At 36.2% G+C, this 14,512-nt stretch overlaps 1 pseudogene; it reads left to right on the top strand.

Annotated features, from left to right (window-relative positions):
* Window positions 1-4,065: 4,065 nt before the first annotated feature.
* Window positions 4,066-4,691, top strand: LOC143592682 (uncharacterized; annotated as a pseudogene).
* Window positions 4,692-14,512: the final 9,821 nt, after the last annotated feature.

Raw genomic sequence — 14,512 nt, 5'->3', positions numbered from 1 at the left:
TATTTCTTTTTTATATACATTGAGATGAGATCGATTACAGAGATCACTGTATTCCACACACTAAGAGCAGAACTCACTATTCTCTCTGTACACGTTAGCAATTATTGTAACTTCGATCTAGTCTCCACAACACTTGTAACCCATTTTTGATATTAATAAAACGGTGATCGACGAGTTGTCATCACCCGTGGTTTTTTTCTTTTGATCAGAACAAGGTCAAAAGGTTTTTCCTCGCAACAAATCACTGTGTTCATTCCATTTTCGTTCATATAATTGTTATTGTCATTATAGCACTAGACCTCACATTGACAGATTTGGATACCTTATCCTTAGCTGATTTTTATCCAAAACACATATTGCTTTTAAACCGGGTTATAACATCTCATTAATTTGTGAAACAATTTATCATCAAACCATAAATATATTATTAACTCTCATACAATCAAAAAACTAAAAACTCAAAAAATAAATAAATATTAGAAAAAAATATATAAAATAACCCCCATAAACGAAAACATAAAAATCCTACGTGTCGCGATGTGGTCGCTCCCTCTTTTTTTGGAGTCACCAGATTTGCTTAATTTTTAAATGGAGGTTTTTCATGCATTTGACCCGAATTCACGGGTATGGGTCTCATTAAACCCAGATATGTCTTAAACGGGTTATAACATCTCATTAAAGTAAAAACTAATCTCAACAAATATTTGATATAAAAATTCTATAAAGTAGAGATATACTAAAAATTAATATCTGATTCATTTAAAAAAATATATATATTATTTATAATTAAAAAACCAATTTTATAGTAAAAAAATAAACGAGTCTTGAGTCTCATCAAACCCATATAGTTTTTAAACCGGGTTATAACATCTCATTTATTTGTGAAACAATTTATCATCAAACCATAAGTATATTATTAACTTTCATACAATAAAAAAAATTCAAAAAATAAATAAATATTATAAACAAATAATATAAAACAACCACCGTAATACGGGGGATAAAAACTAGTGTATATATATAGGTATAAATGTCTATAAATCACAAATAAAATGACTAATATATTACAAATGAGTCGAGCCCGATCTGAACTTGAACTTGAAAAGTTACTCATGAAGCAACTCGAGCATCAACATAAAACTCAAAACAATCTCTTAAATTAAACAAGCCAAGCTTTTGAACTAGAAAAGTTACTCATGAAGCAACTCGAACTTCAACATAAAACTCAAAACGATCTCTTAAATTAAACAAGCCAAGCTTTTGAACTAGAAAAGTTACTCATGAAGCAACTCGAACTTCAACATAAAACTCAAAACGATCTCTTAAATTAAACAAGCCAAGCTTGAGACAAGCTCGATCAGTTTGGCTCGATACATGTCTAGTTTCTAGAGAATTTCTAAAGTTCTTAATAAAATGCGACATACAATGCAAAAATATTATGTATGTAAGTTAAGAATATAGTGACAAATATGAGTTGAGTGTCGGTAAGTTTGACTTGTCAATGCTAGAGCTTTCCATGGCATGGGCTTATGTTCGTCTTTTTGTAACGAGTAATCAATTTTACAAAAGAAAGAAAGAAAAAAAGAAAAGAAAAAAAAGGCTATATATATTGGTGTGGTCATTTTAAAAAGATAATATACATGTAAGGGGTTGTTTGTTTATATCTGAATGGAACCATTCAGATGTAAACATCTGATTCATTCAGACTTATATTGTTTGGTTCCAAACAGAAAAACATCTGAATGGTTAAAATTAGGTTTGAATTAGAGATGAGCATGGTACCGAACCGTTACCGACCGGTCCCGATCCCGAAAATCCCGATCCCGAAAATCCCTAATTCTTGGTACCGGTACCGGTACCGAAATATTCGGTTCGGTACCGGTACGGTACCGGTACCGGGATTATACCGGTACCGGAGGTAAAAAATCGAGAAATACCGGTACCGTACCGTACCGGTACCGGTACCGTACCGATCCCGAAACTTAAAACTTTGGTACCGATTCGGTACCGACGGTAATCGGTACCGGTACCGATTTTGCTCATCCCTAGTTTGAATCATTCAGACTTATTGTTGTTGCTGAATGACAGATGCTCATTCAGATCTGACTCATTCAGATCTGAATGAACCAAACAACCCCTAAGTCTCAAATATAAGATATGTTACATAAAGGCTACCCAAATACATTTAAATATTTAAACCATGGGGAGTTTTGATTTAATCCGTATATATTAAATCCTAAAATAGTAAAATGAAATAGGATGATCCATTTATGACTACCATTCGGCCTATTTTGAGTCCTAAAACAAAATTTTAAGATTCTTTATGGTTTATTCTTTATTTTAATGTTTTGGAACAATGTTTGGAACCACACTCAATGTTCGGGCAAGTATTTCTGAGACGGGATATCAACTGCACATATTAATTTTGACGTTCCAGACCTGACACGCCTAAAAACACCATTAAAAAGAAAACTCACTACTATAATAGAAACCATCTTAAATCTGGTTTCGAACTTTAAGATTAAATAATTGGATATACATTATTTAATAAAGTTTTGTAATCTATCCTATAAAAAAAATCTTACCAAACACTTTTACCGGTCATCTGATATCTCTTGTAGCATGGTGGATTTTAATTTTCATTATGTTATTATCAGTTTGTGAAAAAAAAAACCTTTTATCAAAAGAAACACCAAATAGTTCACGTAACAATACAATCAATCATTTTAAAAAAATAATGCTTTCAATAAAATTAAATATAATAATAAGAGTATTTATCTTTTAAGTTTTGGGAATGATTGTTATATTTTTAAGAGGCAATTTCATAGAATAGTAATTAAGTTTCAAAAGTGTTCTAATTAGGTCATTTAACTTTAAAAGTAATTCAATTAGGTCACTTAACTTTCATATTTTATTAAATGCAATTTCATAGAATAGTAACTAAGTTTCAAAAGTGTTCTAATTAGGTCACTTAACTTTAAAAGTAATCCAATTAGGTCACTCAACTTTCATATTTTATTAAATTAAAGGTTTTAACATGTTTTTTTAACGTTTTTATTTTTTGTTTCACATAAGAAATTTTTTTTATCTTTTTGTTGATGTTAACGTTGAGTGGCGACGTGAATTTTATTTTTTATTTTTGAATTTTAATATAATTAACGTTTTTTAATTTTTTTAAAATATAACTATATATATTGCAAATTCCGACCCCCACATCTTATCCTCCATTTCTTTCTTGACAAACAAAAAAATCGGTGAGACTTGATTTGAAGATTTAGTGACCTGATTTAAGAAAAATATGCATGAGTGACCTAATTGGAACACTTTTGAAAGTTGGTTACTATTCTATGAGATATTCCCTATTTTTAAACTTTAATTTTAAATAGATTTCAACTACCCAAGAAAGCAAGTATATCAAAAGAACTACTCACTTCGTTCCATTATAAGTGTTCAAGTTTAAAAAATACAAAGTTTAAGATGGATTGAATGATCATTTTTTTTCTTATCAAATGACAACAATACCCTTGAAAAGTGAGTCCATCAATATTGTTTATTAATGTTAGGTGTGTGTGTTTAAGGGTAAACTTGAAAACTGGTTAATAAATTTTGAAAGTGAACACTTGTAATGAGACAAATAAAAAAGAAAATATGGATATTTATAATGAGACGGAGAGAGTATTTAGGAAGATCGACTGAATCTTGGAAAAACATTTAATAAATCATTTCTTTCTTTAGCTATTCATGTCATGTATTTTTGTTTAATTTAATATATTGGAAGGAGGACTGATTCTTCCTCCGGCACTTGCGGAGACTACACCTTAGTCCATAAACCAACAAAAACATGTATCAAGTCATGTCACAAGTGTGTATGTGCCGGCACTTTCCTAACCTTCAACTTGCCTTTCACCTATTGGGATAAGCACCCTCCCATACCCCACCCACCCACCCATACCCCCTTAATATATGTATGTGTATGTGTATGTGTATGTGTATGTGTATGTGTATGTGTATGTGTATGTGTATGTGTATGCTAAAAGTTCTCTCTTTTTCTCAATTTACGATCTCCAATGCCTAAATCTTTGCAAACCCATATAAGGAATGTCCTCAAGAAAGTCAACTCGTTGACCAAAGTCAACAACTTCAAGAACAAGCCCACCATGAAATCATGTGCTCTTGATCTCATTTCATCTTTCATAGCCATGGATGTCTCAAACCAACTCAAGAAAGTCTTCGATTTCTTCGATATAGACGGCGATGGCAAGATTTCTCAAGTGGAGCTCACAAATGTGTTGTTGAGTTTGGGTCAAGAAAAGTCAAAGGCCACCATTGAAGCTCAAGGAATACTCAAAGAGGTTGACTTTAATGGTGATGGGTTCATTGACTTAGATGAATTCATGACCATCATGAATGGTTCCAAGCCTGTTTTTGCTAGTTGTAAGGATGATAATGGTGATGATGATCTTAGAAATGCTTTTATGGTGTTTGATAGTGATAAAAATGGACTCATTTCTGCAAGGGAGTTGCAAAAGGTGCTCATGAGTCTTGGATGTAGCAATTCTAAGATAGGACAATGTAGGAAAATGATTAAGGGTGTTGATAAAGATGGAGATGGTTTTGTTGACTTTGAGGAGTTTAAGTCAATGATGTCTATAGGTATCCACTAGTTTGAATATTGAAAACTAGGTACTCTTATCATTTATTTATCATGCATGCTTATTATCTGTTCATTATGCATGTATTATAATGTACAATCACTATGTATGTATGGATTGTATGCTAAGAGAGAAATTATATTACAACCACTTTTATCTTTTATTTATTTTCTGGGTTTTGTATTAAAAACAATATTTTGATGTATACATAATTTATTAATATATTTATATGGTGATACAATGTAATAACTAATTAAGATACTCGTATTTGGACCAACCAGACAAAAACAACACGTCTATCTTTTTTTATCAGTAAAAGTTATAGCTCCTCTAAAGTATAAACGTAAATGATGTTGTGAGTTGTGACTTGTTACAAACAACAATAGGCCATCTCCCAAGTTTCAGATCCAATTTTCCTCACACGGAGCGCACTTTTTAATTCTAACGGGTTTTCTCAAATTTCATGATTTGTATTTGTTCCTCCTTTACAATAAAATTACACGACACGTCGACCCGTGAATTTTATTGAGTCACATGTTTATTTATGGGATGTTTGGGTGTGCTTTTAGATTTGTTTATTTGCTTTTTAGAAAAGCAAAAGACGCTTTTGAAAAGCTTCATTTTGAAGCTTTTTGAGGAATTTTACCACACATTTTTTTTTGCCTTTCAACAAACAAATAACAAATTAGCAAGTTTTGAAAGCTCACCCAAACACCTCCTTAGTCCTTAGTTTAGTTTTAGTTTTAGTCATTTAAATTTGATGTCTTAAGATTTGATAATACATATCAGATGGCTAATTTTCTTACAAGAAGGTTTCATCATATTTGAATTTGCTAATATATGGAGGAATTTATACTTGTTTATGTCGACTTAGCTGGTCCCTAATTAAAATATGCCCGAAGTTGATTTTTTCGTAAAAACAGACACAAAATAATTTAGCAAAAACGTTTCCGACTTAAAAGTTCAATGTTAAATGTCCTTTAGCAATCCATTTGAGGCGGTTTTTCCACAATAATTGTCTATGTAGCGGTGTCATATGATTTACGCATTTAATATACATGTTATATTTTTTTAGCAACAAAGTTTTATATTTACCTTATACTTAAAACTTGAATCCAGATTTTCATATTATATGATCGATGCATTTAATTTACATGTTATGCAATATATAATGCATAACATATTTTTGGTTTTTTCTTACAAAAGTCACTCTACTTCTTTTTGCATGTAAAAGACCCTCTATGTGATAATTTTGAACAAAACCATGAAATAGCCTACTATAACTAGTTTAGAGGCCCACTAAAACTCATTTATTATATAATAATAATTGAATTAAAGAAATTTATGCAATATTTATTCATTATCTCCTACTTTACCCATACGACCACACCACCATGAAACCACCATACTTCCCGTCACCTACCACGTATATCGGTGACCCACCTGGTCACATACTCCGTCTTACACATTCATCATACCTTCTACATTGATTTTATTAACAGTTTTCAACACTGTTAATAGAAATGGCCTAATATAACTAGTTTAGATGGCCCACTAAAACTCATTTATTATATAATAATAATTGAATTAAAGAAATCTATGCAATATTTATTCGTTGTCTCCTACTTACCCATACGACCACACCACCATGAAACCACCATACTTCCCGTCACCTACCATGCACATCGGTGACCCACCTGGTCACATACTCCGTCTTACACATTCATCATACTGTCTTACACATTCATCATATTTTGAAAACTGTTAACTGAATCAACGTAGAAGGTATGATGAATGCGTACGATGGAGTATGTGACCATGTGGGTCAGTGATTTGATAGGCGACCGGAAGTATGGTGGTTTCATTGTGGTGTAACCATATAGGTAAAGTAAGAGACGATGAATAATAGCATAGAGTCCTTTAATTCAGTTGTTAACGACTTTTGTGAGAAAAAGCTAAAAGTAGGTTTTTTTATGGTATTTTCCCTATATTGTATCACTATTACTTTTATGTAGTTTTTATTATTGCATGGGTTTTAAGAGCATTGATTGTATGCATTGAGCATGAAAATTGCTTGTTGCATGGAAAGGGCACTATGCACGTGGTGAACTAGGTCGTCCCACCATATATCATAATACTCGAAGTGGTTGCCTTGCATGACCTTTGATTTGGCATGCCTATTTTGGACTTGCAAGATTGAACAATGACATTAATGTCATAAATCAGTCACCAATATTCAACTAAGTGTTAAATGGTAACGAATCACCATATAATTTTATCGTGAATGGTAAGTTATACGACAAAGAGTACTGTCTTGCATATGAATTATATCCTGAATGGGCCACACTTGTAAAACCTTCTTGTTTTCACAAGACCCAAAAGAAGCAAGAATTCAAAAAAAAACATCACAAATCTACAAGAAAGAATGTAGAGAGGTTGTTTGGTGTCCTCAAAGCTCGATAGCACATCATAGAAGGTCCAACAAAGGGGTAGAGTGTCAAAATGATAACCGACATCATGTACACATTCATAATATTGCATAACATGATCATAAAAGATGAAGGGTACGATATAACCAACTAGACGGATGTTAAAGATGAAATAGAACTGGCAAGCCATAGGGTGACATTATATTTTGAAGCATGCTTGAACCGGTTTAGAATTTTATGTAGCAAAAACCTTCATAATATGTTTTGAGACGATTTAGTTAAATAATTTTGGCAGAGAATAAGATCCATATTTATATTTATTTATTCATGCAATGTTTTTATTATTAATTATGAAATTCTTTATTTTCACTTTATGTAATGTTTTAACTTGTAATTTATATTTGTTTTATGACTTTAATACTCCCCACACTACCAACCTGCTTCAACAAACAATCAATAATATTATATACACATCGCATTTGATACTCATAACCATAAGCTCTTCAACTATTAACTTGTTGCAAAGACGAAGCAGGCGAAGGTTGATTAAGTTCATTCTTTAACTCTTTAAGAATCTGAAACACCTGCTGTTCACGCACCACCACAATGCTCTCCCTGCAGATTTATACACAATATCCCTTCACTTTAACAATTTTTTCCTTTCAAAATAAACAAAAAAGGTCAATAAACGCAACCAACAATTTAGAGCTAGACTGAATTCGCAACAACATTACACGATAACATTCAGAGCGTTACCAGAAACACTCTATTCAACTTTACAAGTAAAAAAAAGAGCAGACACAAAGAAACGAGCTTACGAGTAGGAGGCTTGTGTTGGTTGCGAGAAGCCATCAATTCAATTATGTAAAGTTGAAATTGCACCCCGATGGTGATTGAAATCAGAGCAAACATATGGTCAAATGGCAGCTCCTCGCTACGAAGTTGGAGCAGACGATACCTGTAACGATTCCGGCAACTCCAGGTATACCCTAGCCGGAATATACTATTTACGTGTTATTTAATATTGATTATATGAGTTATAGCACATTGATACGAATATATATGGTTCACAGTATGAATCATACTCAATTATATAGTGAATCATATTGGAATTACAATTAACCAATGAACGATTATTGAAACCCGAACGAATCGGGAATTACATTATAGACGAAGTATATAATGTTTAGTGATATTTACGAAGTATTAATGCTTCGGGATAAGTAAATTATAGCACAGAAAAAGGATTTCGATTTAATGGTACGTCGGTACGCTAAACGAAACCTTTAACACCAAACCAAGCAAGAGACGATCAATCAAGCCGAAAAAGATGCGTAATTATTAATAATATGATGTTTTAATGTCATGGGTTAAGTTTTTAAAGTTTTTAAATCAGTTTTATATAAATTTTATTTTAACCCGAAAAACAACCATTTTAGGCTCGTTTCAAGCCGAATTACGAGTTTAAACGAGAAACGAACTGAACCAGATTATCCACAACATTATCCGGATTGCGTAATCCAAATGTGTGGACAATATTTGAGATGTGGGCCCCCCCCACACCCCCACATATGGCCGGCCACCCCCCTTGTTCATATTATCTTTCATTTTTCTTTTTTTCTATCACAAAATCTCTCAAACTCTCTCAAATCCTTCAAACCTTCAAACATTCAATCCAAATAACCCAAGTTCTAACCAAGATTTGAAGGTATAACATATGTTTTTAAGCTTGAATTTTGTTTTCTAACTTCATGATCTTGAGAAAAGGAGGTTTCATGTGAAAAATGGGTGAAAACCCGAGATGAAACCGATTCTCGTGTGATCAAAGGATGTATACAAGTTATACAAAGGATTTTGATCCAAGTAATTAGTTAAAAGAGTTTAGAATGAAATTTTACGGTTAAAATCTTGTGAAAATGAGTTTTCATGTGAAAGATGGGTGAAAACCCGAGATGGAACCGACTCTTGCATGATCAAGGGATGTATACATGTTATACAAGGGATCTTGGTCCAAGAAAGGAGTAGAAAGAGTCGAGAACGGATTTTTACGGTCAAAATCGTTGTTTTGATGTTTTAACCGACACTAGAAAAGTAATGGCTTGATTGTGGGTATAACTTGCTTGGTGTGGTGTTGATGTGCTTGTAAGTGTTGTATCTAGCGGCTAGCAAAGGCTAGAAACCGAGATCCTTGCGATCTAAAGCTAGAAAACACAAAATAGTTCGGTTTTCGTGTGTTTATGAAAAATGGACAGATTGTTGTGTGCTTAGAGTCGGGTCACGAAATTTCACAGAGATGATCTACACATGAAAATATGAGATCTGTGAATTTTTGGTAATTTTTGGATAAAAGATGAATATTTGGTGAATTTAATGCTCGGTTTTGGCCAAAAATAGTGAAAAATAGCTAAACATGATGAAAAATTCTGGAAAATTTAAGATAAGCTTTTTATAACATATAAAAGTCACCCACAAAATTTGAGCTCAGTTGGAAAAGTCTAAGTAGGCTTTTCGGTGAAACGAGTTCTAGGGCTTTCTAGCTCGGTTTTGGGTGAAAATGGCTTGAAAAAATGAGTTTTAAATTCTGGAAAAATTCCAGGAAGTTATGAGGATGATAGAGATCATCCTAGAAAAATTTGGGATTTTTCTAAAGTGTTTTGGTATTTTTGATATATTTAGTATTTTAATAAGATTTAAAAATAGATAAATAAATGTAAATATAGGAAAATAAATCTGGGAAAATTCCAGAAAGTCATGAGGATGATAAAGATCATCCCAGAAAAATTTGGGATTTTTCTAAAGTGTTTTGGTATTTTTGATATATTTAGTGTTTTATTAAGATTTAAAAATAGATAAATAAATGTAAATATAAGAAAATAAATCTGGAAAATTTTTACAAAATTCCTTACTGTCAAATTAAGTTTTGTGCAAAATTTCAAGACCCGAGACTAATCGGGTAATTATTTGTGCTAAAAAGAACATAAAAACAAGTTTTTAAAGCTTAAAACGTGTAAACCGGCAAAGTTCGCATAAGCGAGCTGACTGGTACATGAAAACTCTAAAAATGGACTATTTCATAAATCTAAGTAAATTAAGTAAAAATAAATCATCCGAAAATAATTCGGATGATTTGGGTAATTTTACCCGATTATACCGTTTCCGGCACGGAAACGCCGGAAACGGGCCCCACGGCCAAACGGGGTGTCAAACCGAGCTATAATTTCATCACTTTAACTAAATTGACTGTCAAACTCTAAGCAATGTCACAATCTGAGTCCTTAGAAGTGCCACGGGGTTAACATTGTCCCCGAATCGAGTACAGTACTGGGTTAACAATGTTCCCAGATGTACCGATTGATACGTATTTAAGTTATGGGAATTATATAGTAACGACTAGATATTATATTACAGATCCAGGCACGTAGCTGTTCCTTATATTACTCACCGACTCACAAAAAGGTGAGTTTTCACGAGCCCCTTTTAATGAATTGTTTTAATTATATTTTCCCGGGGCGGAAAACATGTCTTATTTAAGTATTTAAGTACATACCGATCGTATGGAAATACTTGTACATTTATATATATATGGTCTGATGCACAGAATATACAAAATGTTTATCATGTGTTATTGTTCTGGGGTAACATAGTTCCCAGGGGTTATTATTGTTCTGGGGTAACATAGTTCCCAGGGGTTATTATTGTTCTGGGGTAACATAGTTCCCAGGGGTTATTATTGTTCTGGGGTAACATAGTTCCCAGGGGTTATTATTGTTCTGGGGTAACATAGTTTCCAGGGGTTATTATTGTTCTGGGGTAACATAGTTCCCAGGGGTTATTATCGTTCTGGGGTAACATAGTTCCCAGGGGTTATTATTGTTCTGGGGTAACATAGTTCCCAGGAAGTTAATGGAAATGTTCTGGGGTAACATAGTTCCCAGCATGATTATATTGTTAATAAATGATTATTAAAATGATTTGTCAGTGTTTATTTAAATTAGTGAAACTCACCAACTATTCGTAGTTAACCCGTTTTCTTTACATGTTTTCTAGGTATGCCCAAGTTGGAATGATTGATATGTGCTTAACTATCTGTGCTACCTGTTGGAAGCTTGCTGCTCTATGTTTTGTAATGAATATATATTAATGTCTTATTGGTAATATATGTGTGTGACACCTAGACAGTAACGCAACTCGCAACAATGTAATATGTTATAAATTAATGTAGTGGTATTTTCTTTATAAGCAATGCTGTTGATATCAGATGTGTCTGTTGCATCCCGTGTACGTTTCCGCTGCGGTTACGGGGTGTTACAGAACTTGGTATCAGAGCCATTGGTTATAAAGAATTAGGATGTCTGAAAAAGATACCTAAAATATAACCAGTAGCTCAAGTATTATAGGATCTGAATATCAACTAATAATATATTGTGACGAGATCGGGATGAACTTGGATGGACAAGTGGGTTATTATGGTCCGGAACATAATAACAGACTTGTCTGCACGAGGGAATTCAGGGGAAGTCACGGGGGACTTAAATAGGTAAACTTGGCAACATATGTGTAAATGTATAATAATATTATTATGTGGCAAAATTGTATAAGTAAGTGCATGTTAATTTGATTTTGAATTACACTATGAAAAGGGACTATATGTTTGTTAACTTGTGTGCAGGTAAAAATGGCAAGAACACCTAGTGTGTCGACGGAAGAGGACCCGGAAGAGGTCAGTTCCGGGGCCTCTGGAAGCCCAAGTGTAGCACCCAGCTCCGAGCCTTCAGAGGCTAGTCATAGTGCCTCTAGACAGACCACCCCAGCTAGGAGTGCTAGTTTACCCTCCCCTGCTAGGGTTACCAGGTCTCCTACCCCGCCCGCACCACAGACCGCCCCGATTCCCCCCAGACACGGTCCCCGCCTCACGGCGCGGATCAGTGCCCCGTATGTTCCGCCCACTGTTACCCCACCCAGATCCACATACCACCGGGGCGAGTCTTCCCGCCCCCAACCCGAGCCTGCAACCCTACCTGTGTGGGGTCTTCCAAGGCAGGAGCGGGACTTGGCGGCTTGGCTACGTGTTCTCACCGAGCAGGTGAACGAGCACTCTGCCGCCCTGGTCGTGGGGGTACAGAGGCGGGCGTACCTCGGGGACAGCATACTGGACCACCAGTATGCTATTAACCAGTTAAAAAGGGAGTGCTCATACTCCCACTGGTTGATCGACCAGATGGAAACCCGAATGCGGGTTATGATGGCGGTGTTGGTGGTGCTGGTGGCGGTGTTGGTGGGGTTGGTTTACCACCATGTGTAGATGTGTTGGATGGTAGAATCTTGAACCGCTTTTTGATACTCCGTGTAAGTAGTTAGTGGTGATACTAACACGGAGTGAATCTTGTTTAGTTATAGTACAACCACTGGCCCATAGGGGGTCTCTTGTAGGGCATATCATTATCGATACTTTTGGGTATCATTCAAGCACTGACCCATTGCGGGTTATGTCGAGGATGATACCAACATAGGCCCTTTGTATTAAAACTTAGTTGTGTAATGATGACTGGGAAGTATGTAAATGGATGTTTGTGTAATATGTACTAATGTTTATTAATGTATGGAATGTGTTTGTGTTTCATAATTTGGAATGGTATTAATTATATGTGTTTCCTTGATGTTGTGTAGAATGGCACCGAAACGATCAACGAAAATATCGGAAGTAGATGTGAGCCGTTTGATTGCTCAACAGTTGGAGGCGGCGATACCAGATATAGTATCGCGCATCGCCGCCAGTATTAATAACTCGACCAATCCAACCCCTCCGAGCAATCAAACGCCCATAAATAATGACGGGGAACAAAACGCTAATCCTCCAAGGAATGACAACACTATGCCGAGTACTGACGCACCGCCTACGGTGGTCGCTACCGACAGTAATGGCCCTATCCCTACTGTAGAGACCAACCGCACTGGACCATCCAGGGGTTGTTCAATCAAGGACTTTATGTTATGCAAGCCTTTAGAATTTAACGGGTCGGAAGGACCGAATGGGTTAGTGAAATGGTTAGAGAAAATAGAATCAGTGGTAAATATCAGCAACTGTCCCGAGGATTGTGTCGTTAAGTACGCCACCTGTACGTTCACAGACCATGCCTTGACATGGTGGAACACCATAGTACAGACTCGAGGTCAGGCGGCGACAAACCGCATGACCTGGGCAGAGCTTAAGGATCTTGTTTTGAAACATTTCTGCCCAAAGAATGAATTGCAGAAACTGGAACATGAATTGTGGAACCTAGAGATGCATGGGGCGGACCACTTGGGATATACCAACCGGTTTAATGAACTGTCACGATTAGTGCCGTGGTTGGTCACCCCAGAGTCAAAGAGGGTGGAACGTTATATTTGGGGACTTACTCCAGTAGTGAGGAGCATAGTTAACGCGGGAGGGCACCAGACGTATGAGGGTGCAGTGACACAGGCTGGTATTGTCACGTATGATTTCTTAAGGAGCGGATCGATAAAGACGACGGGAGAGTCGGCTGGGGGAAAGCGAGGTACGTATGACAATAGGATCCGAGAGAAACAGCAAGGTAAACGAGCTAGGCCCGCTGCCCAGAGCTATGCCATGACTAGTTCGGGCGGAAGGCAAGAACCGCAGAGGGGAACGTTTCCTAAATGTGGGAAATGTGGTTACCACCATAGTGGCGTGTGCAAGGAGGTGGTGTGCCACCGGTGTGGCAGGGTTGGACACTACGCACCAAATTGTAAGACAAATCTGAACAACCTGAACCGTCAACCGCAACCTATTCGGGCGCAACCATTTAGAACTCAACCAGCCCGACAGCAGAACCCGCAAGGAAACCAGATGGTGACCACTAGCCGTGCTTGCTACGAATGCGGCAGCACGGATCACTTCAAAAGGAACTGCCCGAAACTGAATCAGGGAGGAAACGGGAGACAACTCGCGGGTCAGCCATCGGCGTCCAATCCGGCGCGAGGCCGGGCATTTGTGATGGGAGCGAACGAGGCGCGCCAGGACCCCAGCGTAGTGACAGGTACCTTCCTCGTCTCTGATCATTACGCTTCTGTATTATTTGATACAGGCGCCGATAGAAGTTTTGTCTCCGTTAGGTTCCTTTCGATAGCAAACCTTCCTATTGGTGAAACCATAGAACCCTACACCGTAGAGGTCGCTAACGGTAAAACCATGATAGTTAATCGGATTGTTCGGAATTGCCCTTTTATTCTGAGCGAACAATCCTTCCTGATTGACTTGTTACCGGTAGAATTGGGTAGTTTTGACGTGATAGTGGGAATGGATTGGTTGGCTCGTAATAGGGTAGAAATAAACTGTGAAAAGAAAACCGTCAAGATCCGGGTGTCGGATGACGAGGAGGTATTAGTGCAGGGAGAAAAATCCGGCACCATGATACCATTTATATCCCA

Source organism: Bidens hawaiensis, unplaced genomic scaffold (assembly GCF_021521415.1).
Source record: "Bidens hawaiensis isolate Kalapana, Puna unplaced genomic scaffold, B.hawaiensis_p1.1 tig00041152_1, whole genome shotgun sequence".
In the NCBI taxonomy this organism is placed as follows: domain Eukaryota; kingdom Viridiplantae; phylum Streptophyta; class Magnoliopsida; order Asterales; family Asteraceae; genus Bidens; species Bidens hawaiensis.
This window is presented reverse-complemented; position numbering and strand designations above follow the sequence as displayed.